This window comes from Coffea arabica, chromosome 1e (assembly GCF_036785885.1).
Source record: "Coffea arabica cultivar ET-39 chromosome 1e, Coffea Arabica ET-39 HiFi, whole genome shotgun sequence".
Lineage (NCBI taxonomy): Eukaryota > Viridiplantae > Streptophyta > Magnoliopsida > Gentianales > Rubiaceae > Coffea > Coffea arabica.
The window spans coordinates 6,097,490-6,117,650 of record NC_092311.1 but is presented as its reverse complement, the minus strand read 5'-3'; the positions used below and the strand labels follow the sequence as shown (position 1 = coordinate 6,117,650).

The 20,161-nt window shown below is 37.1% G+C and overlaps 3 non-coding genes across 3 annotated transcripts; all 3 read left to right on the top strand.

Annotated features, from left to right (window-relative positions):
* Window positions 1-15,045: 15,045 nt before the first annotated feature.
* Window positions 15,046-15,117, top strand: TRNAD-GUC (transfer RNA aspartic acid (anticodon GUC)). Its single transcript has one exon. It is a non-coding gene; the product is annotated as a tRNA-Asp (tRNA).
* A 1,233-nt stretch (window positions 15,118-16,350) lies between these two features.
* Window positions 16,351-16,422, top strand: TRNAD-GUC (transfer RNA aspartic acid (anticodon GUC)). The gene has a single exon. It is a non-coding gene; the product is annotated as a tRNA-Asp (tRNA).
* Window positions 16,423-17,618: 1,196 nt separating this feature from the next.
* On the top strand, window positions 17,619-17,690 carry TRNAD-GUC (transfer RNA aspartic acid (anticodon GUC)). The gene has a single exon. It is a non-coding gene; the product is annotated as a tRNA-Asp (tRNA).
* The last annotated feature ends 2,471 nt before the right edge of the window (window positions 17,691-20,161 follow it).

Sequence of the window (20,161 nt, the reverse complement as noted above, 5' to 3'; positions counted from 1 at the left end):
CAACAAATTATGATGAGATAATGTAAATTCCAGCAATCTTTCATGCAAACTCAAGAAGATTTCTGCAAACGGAAAGTGCTAGCTTGCTGCATTTTTGCTTCTACAATTTTTTGCTGCAATTTATCAAGACGTGAAAGACAGCTTTGTGGGAGTGTTTCACGGAGAAAGAGAAGCAGCAAAACATGAGAACGAATACTACTTTCATCGTTGAAACAAGGATCCCAACCATCATCTTAACAGCAATGCATTGTTAAAGCCCTTCATTGGATGGATTCAAACACAAAACAGCGCAAGATACGCAGGGAAGTGTAAAAATGCAACAAAGATAAAGAAACTAAAAGAACATACAACAGACTTCACGCAGCCTCTTCTTTGCAAATCCAGCATGTTTGTTGCAGCTTTCCATACCAACCAAACACATTTACGTCGAACCACTCAAACCAAATTAAACACCAGCAAATGACTTCAAAACCATGTTGCTAACATCAATCAAAATTTCAGAGGAACCGCAGTGTAAATCAGAAAATGTGCATGAAAGGAAACCAATGTCTTGGGTCCATGATTTCCATCAAAAAGGTTATAACAGAGCTTTGGCAATGAACTGCGAGTAAAAGGACTCCAAACGAACAAATAAAACTAGTCCTAACTCCATACACAGAGCTTCACTGGACACAATCCCAACAACAACCATCGAGCATGCAATTCTGGAATGGAAATTGTGACAGCCAAAATATTCTAGCGTAACCTACCCCCCATGTCGAAATAGGCAAGAACTGCAAGCAGTAAACAATGACTCGCTACCCATTGGATTCCACACAACCCTCATGAACCACTGCCCAAACACATGCCTAAGGAAAATCAAAAGTAGAAAGGCGGTATCTTTAGCCAGTATACCATGAATCAACGCAAGAGCAACTTTTCAACTCACGGCCATATTCGTAAACTCAAACCAACAGCAGCACATAAGCACCAAAACGAACCCACCATTCTCACAGAAATTATCTACAAGAAAAGGGCTAGAAGAAATCTTACAGTGAGCTTGCGGGTTCCGTCGAGCAGTGGCTTCACTCGGAGGACAGCCACGGGTGATGGTGGTGGAGTCAGCTCAGTTTCTTGCTTCGTTTCTCCGAAGCCCGTACTTCCCTTAGTTCCTCTACCCGAAGCCCTTCCTTTTCCGTAGGTTTCTTGCAGTTCTTTTCCCAGATTTCACCAAGCCCTCCGGATCTTACTTTTCTGTTTTTCTCTGGTTCTATTTCTCAAAATGGCTATCTATTCCCCTTGCTCTTTTCTTTCTTTTGCTGGGTTTTTATCTCCCCGATCCTCTTTGCGGCTCTCGGCTTTTCTTTTAGCCTGTCGATGCTCTCTCAAAACCTCCTGTTTTTTCTTCTTTTCCAGATTTCCCCGCGTCACCCTTAGCTCTCCTTGCGGCTACTGTTTTCTGTCCTATTTATATGAGCTAACCACCCCCAAAACCCTGTGTTTAATGGTCAGAAATCATCCCCGTCCAGCCCCCTTTTTCTTGGCCATTTGATCAGCATCCCTTCGTCCTTTGCACGCTGCAATAAAAATGCAGCGTGCAAGCGGCGACATTTTTTTTTTTTTTTTTACAACTAATTAATTAAACAAAATTAATAATAATAATAATAATAATAATAATAACAACAACTTAATTAACATTAAATAAAATAAATAAACCAGAAACAACACAATGCAACTTTCCAATTTCTTTTTCATTTTTCCATTTTTCTCTTTTTCTTTAATTTTCTCTTTTCTTTTTTTTTTATGATTTTTCATTTTCACTTTTCCTTCAAGAAAGCATTGAATAAAAACAAAATCACTAAAACATATTTTTGATGTTTTCCTTTTCTTTTTTTCTAAAAAAACTCTATGCTAATCTTAAACTTAAAAGCTAAAACTAAAAACTAAAACTAAAAGTAAATAAGAATGAATAGCAAATGAAATATGTCAACTAAAAGGGCGAAAATGAATAAAACTAAAATATCATAACAACTAATAGTGCAAAACACACAATAACGAACTAAAATGCAAGCAATCTAAAATGAAAATCATGAAACAGATGCTACATAAAATTATTCAAAATTTGGTGTCTACAGTTTGCCCCTCTTTGTCTGAGTTTTGAAAAAACTTGAGACAAAGAAGTAGACACCAAATACTTACCTGGGTCATTCGGCTTCAGCTACTCGAACGACTGCTGTTATTGACATGAGGACTGACTCCTTTTAATGAGACTGACTCGGACGAGAAATTTAAAACGGGATAGACCCGAACTGGAAGTTTAAAACGGGACAGACCCGGACAGAAATGTAAAATTGGGATAGCCCCACGGGATAGACCCGAACAGGAATTTAAATTTGGGGATAGACCCGAACAGAAATTTAAAATTTGGGATAGACCCACGGGATAGACCCGGACAGAAATTTAAAATTGAGATAGACCCACGGGATAGACCCGAACAGAAATGTAAAATTGGGGTAGACCCAAGGGATAGACCCGAACAGAAATTTAAAACGGGGTAGACCCGAACAGGAATTTAAACGGGATTGTATGAAGAAAACTGTATAAGACTTTATTTGAAAATGTATCCACAGATTTGCCCCAGTAATGAATTGGTCAGTGGGATTAAACCCGAACCTGCCATGATGATCGACCAGTGGGATAATACCCGATCCTGCCGAGGTTGGCGGGATGAAACCCGGTCCCAACGAAAAAAGCGGTCAGCGGGATTATACTCGATCCTGTCGAGATTGGCGGGATGAAACCCGGTCCCAATTTGATAAAAAGCGGTCAGCGGGATTATACCCGGTCCTGTCGAGATTGGCGGTATGAAACCCGGTCCCAATTTGATAAAAAGCGGTCAGCGGGATTATACCCGGTCCTGCCGAGATAAGCGGTCAGCGGGATAAAACCCGGTCCTGCCGAGGTTGGCGGTCAGCGGGATAAAACCCGGTCCTGCCGAGAGAATTGGCGGGATGAAACCCGGTCCCAATGTGAGATAAGCGGTCAGCGGGATTAAACCCGGTCCTGCCGAAATTGGCGGGATAAAACCCGGTCCCAATGTGAGATAAGCGGTCAGCGGGATTAAACCCGGTCCTGCCGAGATTGGCGGTCAGCGGGATAAAACCCGGTCCTGCCGAAATAAGCGGTTAGCGGGATAAAACCCGGTCCTGCCGAGAGAATTGGCGGGATGAAACCTGGTCCCAATGTGAGATAAGCGGTCAGCGGGATTAAACCCGATCCTGCCGAGATTGGCGGGATAAAACCCGGTCCCAATGCGATTTTTGTGAAGTTGGTGGCACGGAAACCAAGCCCAACGTGATTTTTGTGAAGTTGGCGGCACAAAATCCAGGCCCAACGTGATAAAGTGATGTTGGCGGCACCAAGTGAGGCCCAACGTGATAAAGTGATGTTGGCGGCACCAAGTCCAGGCCCAACGTGATAAAGTGAATGGCCAGTGGGATAAGACCCAATCCTGCCATCCAATTGGTCAAGAAATTGAATTTGACTTGTCGAGAAACAAGAAATTAAATTTGATTTTCCAAAAAACAAGAATTTGAACTTGATTTTTGATTTTTGAATTTTTCCGATTTTTCGAGAGAATCTTTTTTCAAAGATAATTTGCCCCAGTGTAGGGCCCTTTCTTTCTTCGGCATCGTCCTTCCACATCCCCAGATGCTCTTTCGTCGATTTCAACTTTGAATACCTGCACAGGGGGGGCTTACATGCACTCAAATTTGCATGAAAAGGGCAGCGTGATTGATTTGAAAAATGCATTATTTGATTCTTAGACGAAAACCTCAATTGGACTACAAAAATATTTGCCCCTGTGTGGGCTTGTTTTGCGAAATCTTGCAAATAGAAATTTTGCCCCAGTATGGGCCCATTTGATGCAAAAAATTGGTTTGGATGTCTCTCCATTTATTTGAACAAAGTAAGAAACTGTGTTTCCTATATGATGTGAAGAAATCTGAACGTTTTGCTTAAAAACCTCACAGAAAATTTCATGATGAATTTCTCAAAAATAATGCCAAATTACAAGAGATTTCTTCCTTACCTTAGCATCGAAGCTTTGGGTAATGGGTGTTATTTCTGATTTGGAAATGGGAAGTCAAGATTTGTCTTATTCATGTGCTCAGATGGTATGTAATCCCTTCAATACCACATCTTAGTGAAAGCAAAGAGTTTGTCACCCTCATGTCTTAAGAAAACTTAGTCAACGTATAAGCTTCATGGGTTTGCAAAATTTCGGGTAGAAATGATAGCTAAACATGTAAAACTGGTTATACCCTTATGATCACGAATGATTGATGGACTTCTTATGAGCATATCCTCACTTTGGGTTGTCATGAAGGAATAAGTCAACGATGGACTTTATTAGTTTGTAATTTGGCTTGAAAACGATAGCTAAAGAAATAATTTTCAAAGGACATTGCACCGAAGATCGCATTTTCAACATTGCCCTCATCTGGGCTCCAAATTCTTGGACTTTGTTTGACTTTTTATCATCACCCAACAGGGTCTTTCAGCATCAAATCTTTTTGCATCTCTCTTTTGCATTCATTTCGCTCGCTTTTCCTTTTCTTTTCTTCTTTTTCAAAAATGCCCTCGCGGGGTTTCACATGAAGAGCAGTGTCAACCTCACCCCTCATTAATTCAGAAATATAGCTAAAATTTTCGGCATCAGAGATTTCCTTGACAAGGCCAGTGCAAAGGACAGAAGTCAGGACTTTCGGCTTTGTAATGGGGTCAGGTGGGGTGCTTAGAAAAGTTAAGGCTTGAAAACGAATTTCAAAAGTGGTTTGAAGAATCTAAGATCGCATTGTTGCGCCAAATCCTATTTTAGGATAAAATCAGAATTTGCCCCAGTTTATGCTCAACTGAGGCTTTTCCTTTCATTTTCTTTCTTCTTTTGATTTTTCGGCCTTTTGCCATTCTTTTGAACTTTCACAAAATTTGCCCCAGTTTATTTTTGAACTGAGGTTCTCTTTTCTCTTTTGTCTTTTGATTTTGTGGCTTTTCACTTTTTCCACATCTCGAAATTGTCCTTTTTCAACGCAACTTGCCCCAGTGTGGGGTTTGCGATTCTCAAAGGTTGCCAAACGAAATATTTCATTCTGAAGGCTCAAAAGGGATAACTAGGGATAGATGCTTGATCGGAAAAGAAGAGGGCCTGACTTTTGCTCCGTCCCTTACAATAACCCTGAAAAGAAACTTTCATTAATGCGAAATTTCTGGCATGTATCTGAATTAACTGACTGAGGAAGACCCTTGTTCATCCATATTTGTGAAACATAGGCGATCCACGCGGACAAAACTCTTCCTTTTCTTTTTTCAAAATTGGAACCCAAGTGGAATCAAATTTCCCCAATTGCAGTTCCCTTTCCCCTTTTCCTTTTTTCAAATTCCCCAATCTCCTTCCCCAATGTGGGGTGCGATCATAAGTGCATTCGAAAAGAACCACCTATTTTGGCTCAAATGAGGACGCAAGGGATAAATGGTGTTTAGGTTGCAGAAACGACGGCCAAAACATCATTCTTACACCTCATGACAACCAAAGTAACGAAATGGTTATTGAAAATCCATTCCCTTTTTTGATATTTGAAAATTTTCCAATATAGGGTAGTGATTGCCAAGGCACTTGTTTGAAACAAAATCATTCTTTCAAAGGCTCAAAAGGGGAAGCAAATGATAAAATGTGTATAGGTAGAGAAACGAATGCTCAAAGTATCATTCCAAGTTTTCAAAACAAACAAGGATAACGCACATTTTTGCTTTCACTTAGATGTGAATTGAATCTGGTTAAATCGATGGGGATTTTTCCAAGCAAAGATTGTCCCAATTTGCAATTTATCAATCAATGTGACTGATTTTATTTTGGGGTTAAATGAGGGAGAAAAAGTATCTCATTGGGCCTTTTGAGTGATCGCTCACCCTTTTTCTTTCTGAGCACTCTTATTGTATAGCTCGGATCACCAATCTAGTGTACGTATGGATTTTAGAAAGCATACACTTATTAATTTCCAGGCTGGAGATTGAGGAAATCTCGATTTGGTCTTATTTCTCAAAATTCATCATAAAATCTCCAATGAATAAGAATAAAGAATGAAATGTACATAAATTTACACAAAACAATAATTGTCCAAAACTTTATTGCTGAAAAAGTTTGAAACAAAAATTGTTCGTTCAATTACGATACAAATGAGGAGGGAAACTCCTAAAGAGCTCTCATATACACTTTTCGTCTCCTTTTCTTTTGAAACAAAAATGTATTAACAAATCAAATAAACAGAATTTTCCTTTGAAAAACAATTACAAAATCTCTCAGAGACTTTAGCGTAGAGCTTCCAAATAGATCATTTATGTTTTCATTGTAGGATCTGCCCAAGAATCAAATAATACTTGTAATCTTGATCAAAATTGTTATCAGGTATAGAAGAAATATTTCTACCTTATTGAAACATTTTTATGAATACAGGGGAAGGGGAAAAAATAAAAGAAAAATACCCAGAGTTAGTAATCAAAACCATAAAATCGGTATGCATGTCCTATGGGGGAACCCTTTTTGTGCCAAGGGTAGGCCTAGCATGAAAATGCAATCCTCCAGAGCAGGCACTATACAATACCTGATGGATCCGATCAGCTTATGGAGTGAAAAATAATTTTGAAAAATTTGGCCCGTTAGAATGAGAAGAGACGTTTGTCAAAATGAGGACCTCGTCCGAAGGGATTGATCACTTTTGATTTGTAAAACGCATGGGTTTGACCTTGACGAACCTCCTATCGAAGAGATTGGAATTCGTTGACAAATTTTCTCAGTGAAGCATGGGTCGAAACTCTAACTGATCAAATGGCTGGATGCAATGGATGCTTTTCTCAAAATCGACTAGGTTTTCCATTTTGAAATTCGTCATTGAAATCCTAATTGGTCAAATGAAATTGACAATTTATTAAAAATCGGCCGGATTACCCTAAAAGGGGAAACAGGTCAAATGAATTCAAAGAAATTTCAAAATTAATCAGAGCACCCTAAAAAAGGGTGAATTGATCAAGTAGATTAAACGGACCTTGATTTATTCAAAAACGGCTCGGTTGCCCTAAAAAAAAAGGTAAATTAGCCAAATGAATGAAATTGAATTAGTGACTTGTTCAAAAATCGGCCGAACGACCCTAAAAAGGGTAAATCGGTCAAATGAATCGACGATTTAAAATCGATCGGATGACCCTAAAAAGGGGAAATTGGTCAAATGACCTTAAAAAGGGTAAATTGGTCAAATGAATTGACGATTTATTCAAAATCGACCAGGCGACCCTAAAAAGGGTAAATTGGTCAAATGACCCTAAAAAGGGTAAATTGGTCAAATGAATTGATGATTTATTCAAAATCGACCAGGTAACCCTAAAAAGGGTGAATTGGTCAAATGAAATGATGATTTATTGAATGAATTGGCAAAATGGATTGGTTGAATTGTCCGGCTATTAGTGATTTCAGGAAATTAGTCTATGAGCCTTCTAAAATCAAGATTTGGCCTCCATATTTATCATCTCAACCATGAGGAATCGCTTGTGAATTTTCTTCAAATTAATGTCCTTTACGCAAGGGATTTTTACCAATTTTTGATAAAACGGCCAAAAAGTGATTATTAGATGCTCATATTCCAAGGATCACTCTATGAAAATGATCGGATCTTTACCTTACCTTGTGCACTACCCCTTCGGATGGTACGAGAAAGGTAAACGTGCAAGTCTCATTTGGATTATATATCCGAGACATGGGGGGGTTCATTCCTAACACGGGATCCCCTAAATGGCATTCCCTTTCTAGGGTTTATGCATGATGCCATTTTATTAAAGCGATATAAACATGTGACAAACATGACCTAAAGGACATGAATAATGCATCGGGGGAAAAGGTCTAAAATGACATGTACTTATCGAAAATTCAATGTAATGACTGAAATTTAAACATGTGAGCTATCTAGTGGGTAAGTCACTAAAAGAGTGCCAAAGAGGCCTCTTATTGCTAAGGCATATGAATGCAAGCCAAGAAAACACAAGAATGGTTAGTGCAATTGATAATACACATAACACATTGGGAGCAATTAAGAAAAGAAATACAATAAAGCAAGTAAAAGGGGCGGAACCCCTTCCCTCGTGCCTAATGTGCTTAAAAGGGTGAGGCTGACTCTAACTTAGGCAAACTCTAACATGGATGCATGAGGCTGGGGCTCACTAATGCCTAGACTCGATAAAGCTTCGGCTCCCAAGCCTTCAGACCTAAAGGCGAAGGGTCATCACTCCCAGGGCCTTTGATCGGTGGCTCGAGTGATCCCTTAGGTAGCGCTATGGGCGCAGAGCACACCAGCCGCCTACCCAAGGCGATCGATCCTAATCCTACAAGGCGGTGTGGGAAACGCCCACGAAAAACAAAATAAAATGGGATAAAAGCAAGTAAACGTGCACGTATGAAGTGTTCCCTATTTTGAGGGAAAGGGGTGAGAACCACGCGAGGCTCTAAAGGTGACACACCCCCTCCCAAATGCAATGCAAGCGCGAGATAAACAAAGAAACATACATCCAATCAGCCAATCACACGTACGTGAGTGAGGGAATAGTTGGATACGCGCGCGAGGCAAAAAAAATCCTAAAAATGGAAAAATGCAACCCTAATATCCAAATGTTATGCATACAAAGGGTAGAAAAAGGGAAAAGAATAGCCAAATCAAATGCTTGGACCCACTTAGTAACTCCCCAGTGGAGTCGCCAACTGTCGCGCCCCACTTTTCGAATGAATGTGAAATGATGTGTGATGTGTGTGTGAAGTGTGGTGTGAACGTGTGCAAAATGGAAAGTAAAAAGGCCATGGGACTTTGGAAAGCGACGATTTGGCCAAATGAAATTTTAAAAAGGGTTTTTTAAATATGAAGACGGAGTCGCCACTTGGTATAGATTTGGGGTGTAACAAGTCACCCAAAAAGTGTTTTTAAAGACAAAGTAGTAAAAACCCTTTTTTAAAACGACTCCTAGTCCACGTAAGCCAAAGAAAAAGGTTCGGGGGTCACGTTTGACAAAGGGGAAGGCAAGGATAGAATCCAAGGCACCCCTTTGACCTAGCCAAGGCTAGTTGCGCGACTTAACCTTACCTTTCCTAATTTTCTACCCAATATATGTTCGCACGTTGGACATGACTATATGAATGCAAAAACCTAGACCTAGGGGGATCGGGGGAAATTTCTCTTCAAAGGTTGAGTGGTGCCAATCACATTAATTGTGAAGCCCAATAATGATCCTTTTGGAGAGGTCACACCTAAACCTAAATGACGTGAAAAATGAGTGGAATGCATGCCATGTGAAAGTGTGAGTTTGTGTGAAATGAGAAAAATGATAACAGTAATAAGATAAGAGTGAAGGTGTGCAAATGTAGATGAAAGTACTCGTGTGCGAGTGAAGATAAAATGCTCGTGTGCAAGTGAAGATAAAAGGGTTCGTGTGCAAGTGGAGACAAAAATGTGTTCGTGTGCAAGTGAAGGTGATAAAAAGGTGCATGTGTGCAAATGAGACAAAAGTGAAAGTGTAACGATAGAGTGGATTGAGAATGCATGAGCCTAGGGAATTCATGCATATTGGGTACGGGGAGACCTAAATCGTGACTCAATTTGCCCTTTGATAGAGGGAATACAAGCGTGCTAAGGCTTAGAAAAAGCCACACTCGTCTATATCCCATATTTAAGGGGACTCTTCAGGCAAATGTACCCTAACTAGCATGAGATGCAAAGAATCCTAAAATGAGGGAAAAGGGGCTCGAGGAGCATGCCAAATGATAAAACTAAAGAAAAATGCATGATATGTAGTGAACATGCAAATATGCACTATCGAAAGGGAAATCCTAAGGGTCTAGCGTTGGACTAGCCCATCTATGAATTCCGACTAGCGTTGGACTAGCGGAAACGTACATTCATCCATCACATTCATTCATGGTTATGGAAAGCGAGTAGACATGCCAAACACTCGTAAACACATAGCACATAACATTTAGCATGCTCGACTAGATGCAAGGCCCTAACAAAGCGAATTAACACGTAGCAACTAAGCATGCAAGACACATAAGACAATTAAAGCCCTAACTATTACATTTGCTAGCTAGGCACACGTCTTCGATAGGTCTCCATTGAATGCTCCTCCAAGCCCTATCTATTACAAGCCAAGAGGTGTACACATACCCCATAATGAATACCTTAAACAAAGGGGGAAAGGGAAAATGGACAAGAAAGCTCGCCAAGCCAAGAGGTGTACACATACCCCATAATGAATAACTTAAATAAAAGTAAAGTAAATGAAATAAATGCAAGGAATTAAAGAAGGGCAAGGAAAGCGAAGTAGACATGCATATTCACATAACACATAGGAGCACATAAGGTCAAATGAAATGCAAATAAGGGATAGAGGTTACCTCCCTTGTAATTGGGTCCCAAATGAAAGAAAAATGGCTTCAAAACAATAAAACGGTCAAGGTACCACTTTATTTGGAAAAATTAAAGAAAATAGGCAAACACAAGCTCACTTGGTCATAAAGCCCCTAAAGTTATGAATTAAGTACAATTGAAACAACACATAGTAATTACTTAAAACAAACAAGCAATGAAGTTGTAGAATTAAAATTGTCAAGGACCAAATTGAGGAAATTATTCAATTGGTTGGGTCATAGTGAAACTAAAGGGAACTTGGGGGGTTAAAGTGCAAATTTTAGAATATATTTCATGCATGCTACGTAAATCTCTTTGTTTTGCTGGTTCCTTTCATCCGCAACATGCTAAACTTCTCAAATACAATCCTAATATGCAACTAACATCTCACCAATCAATCAAAGCCATCGGCATTAAACTAAAAACTAACACAGAATTCAACAAGCCAACAAATTATGATGAGATAATGTAAATTCCAGCAATCTTTCATGCAAACTCAAGAAGATTTCTGCAAACGGAAAGTGCTAGCTTGCTGCATTTTTGCTTCTACAATTTTTTGCTGCAATTTATCAAGACGTGAAAGACAGCTTTGTGGGAGTGTTTCACGGAGAAAGAGAAGCAGCAAAACATGAGAACGAATACTACTTTCATCGTTGAAACAAGGATCCCAACCATCATCTTAACAGCAATGCATTGTTAAAGCCCTTCATTGGATGGATTCAAACACAAAACAGCGCAAGATACGCAGGGAAGTGTAAAAATGCAACAAAGATAAAGAAACTAAAAGAACATACAACAGACTTCACGCAGCCTCTTCTTTGCAAATCCAGCATGTTTGTTGCAGCTTTCCATACCAACCAAACACATTTACGTCGAACCACTCAAACCAAATTAAACACCAGCAAATGACTTCAAAACCATGTTGCTAACATCAATCAAAATTTCAGAGGAACCGCAGTGTAAATCAGAAAATGTGCATGAAAGGAAACCAATGTCTTGGGTCCATGATTTCCATCAAAAAGGTTATAACAGAGCTTTGGCAATGAACTGCGAGTAAAAGGACTCCAAACGAACAAATAAAACTAGTCCTAACTCCATACACAGAGCTTCACTGGACACAATCCCAACAACAACCATCGAGCATGCAATTCTGGAATGGAAATTGTGACAGCCAAAATATTCTAGCGTAACCTACCCCCCATGTCGAAATAGGCAAGAACTGCAAGCAGTAAACAATGACTCGCTACCCATTGGATTCCACACAACCCTCATGAACCACTGCCCAAACACATGCCTAAGGAAAATCAAAAGTAGAAAGGCGGTATCTTTAGCCAGTATACCATGAATCAACGCAAGAGCAACTCTTCAACTCACGGCCATATTCGTAAACTCAAACCAACAGCAGCACATAAGCACCAAAACGAACCCACCATTCTCACAGAAATTATCTACAAGAAAAGGGCTAGAAGAAATCTTACAGTGAGCTTGCGGGTTCCGTCGAGCAGTGGCTTCACTCGGAGGACAGCCACGGGTGATGGTGGTGGAGTCAGCTCAGTTTCTTGCTTCGTTTCTCCGAAGCCCGTACTTCCCTTAGTTCCTCTACCCGAAGCCCTTCCTTTTCCGTAGGTTTCTTGCAGTTCTTTTCCCAGATTTCACCAAGCCCTCCGGATCTTACTTTTCTGTTTTTCTCTGGTTCTATTTCTCAAAATGGCTATCTACTCCCCTTGCTCTTTTCTTTCTTTTGCTGGGTTTTTATCTCCCCGATCCTCTTTGTGGCTCTCGGCTTTTCTTTTAGCCTGTCGATGCTCTCTCAAAACCTCCTGTTTTTTCTTCTTTTCCAGATTTCCCCGCGTCACCCTTAGCTCTCCTTGCGGCTACTGTTTTCTGTCCTATTTATATGAGCTAACCACCCCCAAAACCCTGTGTTTAATGGTCAGAAATCATCCCCGTCCAGCCCCCTTTTTCTTGGCCATTTGATCAGCATCCCTTCGTCCTTTGCACGCTGCAATAAAAATGCAGCGTGCAAGCGGCGACATTTTTTTTTTTTTTTTTTACAACTAATTAATTAAACAAAATTATTAATAATAATAATAATAATAATAATAACAACAACTTAATTAACATTAAATAAAATAAATAAACCAGAAACAACACAATGCAACTTTCCAATTTCTTTTTCATTTTTCCATTTTTCTCTTTTTCTTTAATTTTCTCTTTTCTTTTTTTTTTATGATTTTTCATTTTCACTTTTCCTTCAAGAAAGCATTGAATAAAAACAAAATCACTAAAACATATTTTTGATGTTTTCCTTTTCTTTTTTTCTAAAAAAACTCTATGCTAATCTTAAACTTAAAAGCTAAAACTAAAAACTAAAACTAAAAGTAAATAAGAATGAATAGCAAATGAAATATGTCAACTAAAAGGGCGAAAATGAATAAAACTAAAATATCATAACAACTAATAGTGCAAAACACACAATAACGAACTAAAATGCAAGCAATCTAAAATGAAAATCATGAAACAGATGCTACATAAAATTATTCAAAATTTGGTGTCTACAAAATATAAGAGAAATTTATTACTAATTCAAGATATATTGCTAATCCTATGTGTTCACAAAAAAACAAACAGAAAATAAAAAAAAAACTCAAGATATGTTACTAAACTTTTACAATTGAAGATCAACATGCATTTTTTAAAAAAAATATGTATTGAAATAAGATGTACCTGATAATCGAGAGGAGTGGAAACCCAAAATCGATGCTTTAATGTGCTAACCGCTTGCACTGAAAATACCTAACCATGAATTTGATGCTTGAAATCAATATATTATAGGCTATATGTAGTGTAGGCATAAGAAATAAGAATTGATAAGAATATAAAGAGATATTGATAAGAACATTAAAAGTAGGTTTATCTTGATTTAAGTTGTTTAAAGTACATAACTTTGGGTAGGAAATTAAAATCCCATAATATTAAGAATTCTTATAGGAAATAAAAGTGAATTCTCAAGACAGATTTTACCTACCTAGAAAGATCACCTCAACTATATTGAATCCTTTAAGTGCATGGACTCCTATGGTGTGGGTCCACACACTAAATACTCTCCACCATCTGAGGAGAGATGTATTGTGAATCTTATAACCTAACAATGAGTATAACCTGCATGTTTTGATTAACAACGAATAGGTTTATAGGAATTTACAAACCTGTACTCAAATAGGAATTATATTTGACCGTACGGGTCAAATACATATAGTTAATTGGATTCAATTAAATTTTTCTTTTCCATAAATTTCGTGTTATGCACTATGTCTTGATAACACACTTAATAATAAAATTTATTAAGAATCCTATTTCCAACATCAGATATTGACTTCTGTTATTAATGGTTGCTTTTGAAATTAGTTACTTTTCTACTTCTTGTAGTGATAACAATTCTTATTTACTTCGATTCCCTATGCAATACACAAATTATTGGCATGAATTTGGAGATATATCTAATAGAGATATTTATATCTCTTTTATTTATATCACATTATTTCCCAGTTCCTTTTTGGGTAAGAAATAAGAATCATATAATATTAAGAATTCTTATAGAAAATAAGAATTGATATATATCTAAACAAAAACGGAGCAAGCCATGTAAGAAATTACTTGCCGTCTCGTTTAAGCCACATAGGAAAGAGAAAACATAAAAGGATAAGAATGAGTATATGACTTTATTATATATATATATATGATTAAACAATCTAATATTCTCTATCAAACGGTTTTTTAGTTTCTCTTTTCTCTCTTTCTAATGACTTTCACATCTTCTCCATACTCTTCATATTATATATTTCATCTTATATATTAATTTGATTTAAAAATAAATATTGTTATTTTCATACCTAACAATTTTAAACTAATCAAATCATAGATTCTATTTCTATTTTGAATGAAAGGATATAAGGGCAAAATTGTCAAATTAAACTTATTAAGCATTCAGTTATAAATATTTATCAAACAGTATAAATAGATTTAGCATTAATATTCAGACATTCATATATTTTTTTCAGTGCTTAAAATTCAGCAAATTAATTGTTTCAATATTCAAATTTCAGAATTCGGACTTCATAATTCAGATTCAATTTTATCAAACGGAACCTAAATGATAAGTAAACAGTTTATCACTTATTTTTGGGAGCAAGTTTTGCTTACAAAATTCAGTGCCACTTAATTAATTCAGATGTTCAATTTTTTGTTATCAAATATGTCTAAACATATTAATATCTGAATCCATTAAATTTAAATATTGAATTGAATTATCAAACAAGACCTGAGTCGGGGGCATTGGAAGTTGGTGACTATATATCCTATTTTTTTTCCTACACAACCCCAAACGAAAACTGTCTTTTCTGCTGGTTATCTGCATTCTGATATTGGGCCTAAACTCCTGGTGTGCATTTCCAGGTTATGCATTGGGAAGTACGGTTGTTTGCCCTTCGGCCATTTACTCTGGAGAGTCCAAAACCTAAGTCACATAGGTTTGTGTGTGTTAAATTTTCAACTTTTTGCAAGATGGGTCGTTGTAGTATAGTGGTGAGTATTCCCGCCTGTCACGCGGGTGACCCGGGTTCGATCCCCGGCAATGGCGATTTGCTTTTGCACTCTTGTGCTCATGCAATTTTCTTTTGCAGTGTATATCTGATACATTTGAGTACATATCACATTAAATGTATATAATATATATATAATATATTGTATAAATTATATAATAATTCTTCAACCATATTATATAATATATATATTATCATGCACCATGCAGTTTTCTTTTGCAGTGTATATCTGATACATTTGAGTGCATATCACATTAAATATATACAACATATATAATATATTGCATAAATTATATATATAATTCTTCAACCATATGCTTAGCAAATGTATCAAAGAGTACATCACTTGCATGATATATGTTGACCAAATATATCAAATAGTACCTCACTTGCATAATAATATATATATATTATATAATATGGTTGAAGAATTATATAGGCTAAATCAAACTATAGCCCACTCAACTATTTTATATTCTCATCTAGACAGTTAAACATTATTGTTTTTTTTGTGTCAGTCATTTAGCTCTCATCTATATTGTTTTTAATTAGACAGTCATTTAGCTCACTATGATACTGTATCAAGTGACACAATCAGTCAATTTCATCGGTTTCTTCAGTTAGCTCAGACAAGATAATGGTCACGTGAGAGGCAGATACCTTTGGCAGAGACAAAAGCAACATTTTGTCTCAACCTACATAATATCCCCAATCGTACCTCACTTGCATGATAATATATATATATATATTATATAATATGGTTGAAGAATTATATAGGATAAATCAAACTATAACATATTTATGACTATTATTATTAAATCGTAAATCCGATACATTTGAGTGTATATCACATTAAGTGATAAGTAAATAGTTTATCACTTATTTTTGGGAGCAAGTTTTGTTTACAAAATTCAGTGCCACTTAATTAATTCAGATGTTCAATTTTTCGTTATCAAATACGTTTAAACATATTAAGATCTGAATCCATTAAATTTAAATATTGAATTGAATTATCAAACAAGACCTGAGTCGGGGGGCATTGGAAGTTGGTGACTATATATACTACTTTTTTTCCTACACAACCCCAAACAGAAACTATCTTTTCTGCTGGTTATCTGCATTCTAGTATTGGGCCTAAACCCCTGGTGTGCATTTCCAGGTTATGCCTTGGGGAGTACGGTTGTTTGCCCTTCGTCCATTTACTCTGGAGAGTCCAAAACCTAAGTCACACAAGTTTGTGTGTGTTAAATTTTCAACTTTTTGCAAGATGGGTCGTTGTAGTATAGTGGTGATTATTCCCGCCTGTCACGCGGGTGACCCGGGTTCGATCCCCGGCAACGGCGATTTGCTTTTGCACTCTTGTGCTCGTGCAATTTTCTTTTGCAGTGTATATCTGATACATTTGAGTACATATCACATTAAATGTATATAATATATATAATGTATTGTATAAATTATACAATAATTCTTCAACCATATTATATAATATATATATTATCATGCACCGTGCAGTTTTCTTTGGTAGAGTATATCTGATACATTTGAGTGCATATCACATTAAATATATACAACATATACAACATATTGTATAAATTATATATATAATTCTTCAACCGTATGCTTACCAAATGTATCAAAGAGTACCTCACTTGCATGATATATGCCGATCAAATATATCAAGTAGTACCTCACTTGCATAATAATATATATATATTATATAATATGGTTGAAGAATTATATAGGCTAAATCAGACTATAACCCACTCAACTATTTTATATTCTCATCTAGACAGTTAAACATTATTGTTTTTTTTTGTGTCATTTAGCTCACTATGATACTGCATCAAGTGACACAATCAGTCAATTTCATCGGTTTTTTCAGTTAGCTCGGACAAGATAATGGTCACGTGAGAGGCAGATACCTTTGGCAAAGACAAAAGCAACATTTTGCCTCAACCTACATAATATCCCCAGTCGTACCTCACTTGCAAGATAATATATATATATATATATATATTATATTATATGGTTGAAGAATTATATAGGATAAATCAGACTATAACATATTTACGACTATTATTATTAAATCGTAAATCTGATACATTTGAGTGTATATCACATTAAGTGATAAGTAAATAGATTATCACTTATTTTTTGGAGCAAGTTTCGCTTACAAAATTCAGTGTCACTTAATTAATTCAGATATTCAATTTTTCGTTATCAAATACGTCTAAATATATTAAGATCTGAATCCATTAAATTCAAATATTGAATTGAATTATCAAACAAGACCTGAGTCGGGGGGCATTGGAAGTTGGTGACTATATATACTACTTTTTTTCCTACACAACCCCAAACAGAAACTATCTTTTCTGCTGGTTATCTGCATTCTAGTATTGGGCCTAAACCCCTGGTGTGCATTTCCAGGTTATGCCTTGGGGAGTACGGTTGTTTGCCCTTCGTCCATTTACTCTGGAGAGTCCAAAACCTAAGTCACACAAGTTTGTGTGTGTTAAATTTTCAACTTTTTGCAAGATGGGTCGTTGTAGTATAGTGGTGATTATTCCCGCCTGTCACGCGGGTGACCCGGGTTCGATCCCCGGCAACGGCGATTTGCTTTTGCACTCTTGTGCTCGTGCAGTTTTCTTTTGCAGTGTATATCTGATACATTTGAGTGCATATCACATTAAATGTATATAATATATTGTATAAATTATATAATAATTCTTCAACCATATTATATAATATATATATTATCATGCACCATGCAGTTTTCTTTTGCAGTGTATATCTGAAACATTTGAGTGCATATCACATTAAATATATATAACATATATAATATTGTATAAATTGTATATATAATTCTTCAACCATATGCTTACCAAATGTATCAAAGAGTACCTCACTTGCATGTAGGGGTGGGCAAAAATACCCGCCCACCCGAAAACCCGAGAGATCCGATCCGAAAAATAGGATACCCAATCCAATTTCTCTCAGCGGATCAGATAGGGTCGGGTACCCGGAATATTCGGATACGGATACGGATCGTAAAATCAAAAACCTGCGGGTACCCGACCTGGGGTATATTATGTAACTATTAAAAAATATAGGGGCAATTTTATAATTTTATAAGTTATTAACCCACCTAAAGAGTTCAGCCGACATTCTGATCGAGTGCAACATAATTTGCCTGTGTTCATCCTCTGTCTAGGCAATCCCTTTGCGCCGCTCCTGATCTGATCTTGAAGCCTTGCCTCCATCACTCCATGGTTAGACTCGCTGCTAAAGCCTTCCCTCATTTTTCCCTACTGAAAATCCTCCCTCCGTGGCTCCGCCCTTTTGTTTATGTTCTTTACTCCGGGAAAATTGCTTGATTTTATATATAATGTATTATCATTTGATTTTTTGTTGATTAGTATTGTTTTTTTCTCAAATTTTCTGTTGCCCAATGATGGAAAAAATTGTTAATATTGAGGGGATTGACAGGGTTTAAAATTCAACGGTTGCCTTTGCACTTCACCGGAAAAATTAGCCGCCACCCACCTCTGTCCAGGCAATCCCTTTACGCCGCTCCTGATCTGATCTTGAAGCCTTGCCTCCATGGTTAGACTCGCTGCTAAAGCCTTCCCTCATTTTCCCCTGCTGAAAATCCTCCCTCGGCGGCTCCGCCCTTTTGTTTGTGTTCTTTACTCCGGGAAAATTGCTTGATTTTATACACACACACACACACCGGTGCGTGGCTTGGCTGGGTTTTTTGTCGGTGATCTGTAAAAGGCATCTGTTGAATTACCCGTCAAATTCCGTCTATGATTCATTGAAGCTATGAGATCTGAGGGCTTCTTATGAAATATGTTTGAAATTTTTTGCGTTTTTGGGATATTTATTGCTTTAGTATCTTATTTAGTTGTGGTGGCTTTCAACCATTTGATTCTTTTTGGTTTTTCGTATAATTGAGATTATTTATTCTTTTCATGTATATCTATTAAATAATTCTTGATTTTTGCCCAGTGACAAAAATTTTGTGGCAAAAGAGCAGTTCTTTTGGTTGCTATTTATTGTTAGCCTTTTGTGGTGCCATTGCCTGATTTCCTCAGGGGAGCAAAGCGTAATTAACCCTTTTTATTTATTCATTCATTTATCCATTCATCCATCCATTGATCCAGATGATCTTCTATCTATCTATCTATCTAGCTGTGATGATAAATCATATCAGAGTTGCCATACAGATGGTACCAAAAGTGCTTGATAAATGTCACTGCTAGTAACCTTAAACTGCAAATGATGGTTTTTGATTAAATATAGTCCTAAAATAGCTATCAAATCTGAGGACTTTTGATTTTATATCTTGTTGTTCAACATCTATTCAGTTGAACTTTCAGGCTTTGGCTCATAGGTTTTGTGCATAGTATTCATTTATGGGGGATTTAACTAAGTTGTTGTTTTGGAATTTTTGCCCAGTGATGTTACTCAAGCAACAACAATAGAAAGGTTGCTTTTGATTTTCACAATAATTCTTCCCAGCATCTGGACGTATAGGCTACAGCAAGTTCATCTTATGAATGCAGAATTTGCATTCTTTAAATAGGGGCGGGTACCCGATGACCCGCCCCTATTTTTCGGATATCCGAGGATCGGGTACCCGAGGACAATCGGAGTGGATTAGGGTCAAAAAAATAGTGACCCGACATCTTAGGGTTGGGTCAGCCATTTGCTGTTCGGGGCAGGTACCCGACCCGTGCCCACCCCTACTTGCATGATATATGCTGACCAAATATATCAAATAGTACCTCACTTGCATAATAATATATATATATTATATAATATGGTTGAAGAATTATATAGGCTAAATCAGACTATAACCCACTCAACTATTTTATATTCTCATCTAGACAGTTATACATTATTGTTTTTTTTGTGTCATTTAGCTCACTATGATACTGCATCAAGTGACACAATCAGTCAATTTCATCGGTTTTTTCAGTTAGCTCGGACAAGATAATGGTCACGTGAGAGGCAGATACCTTTGGCAGAGACAAAAGCAACATTTTGCCTCAACCTATATAATATCCCCAGTCGTACCTC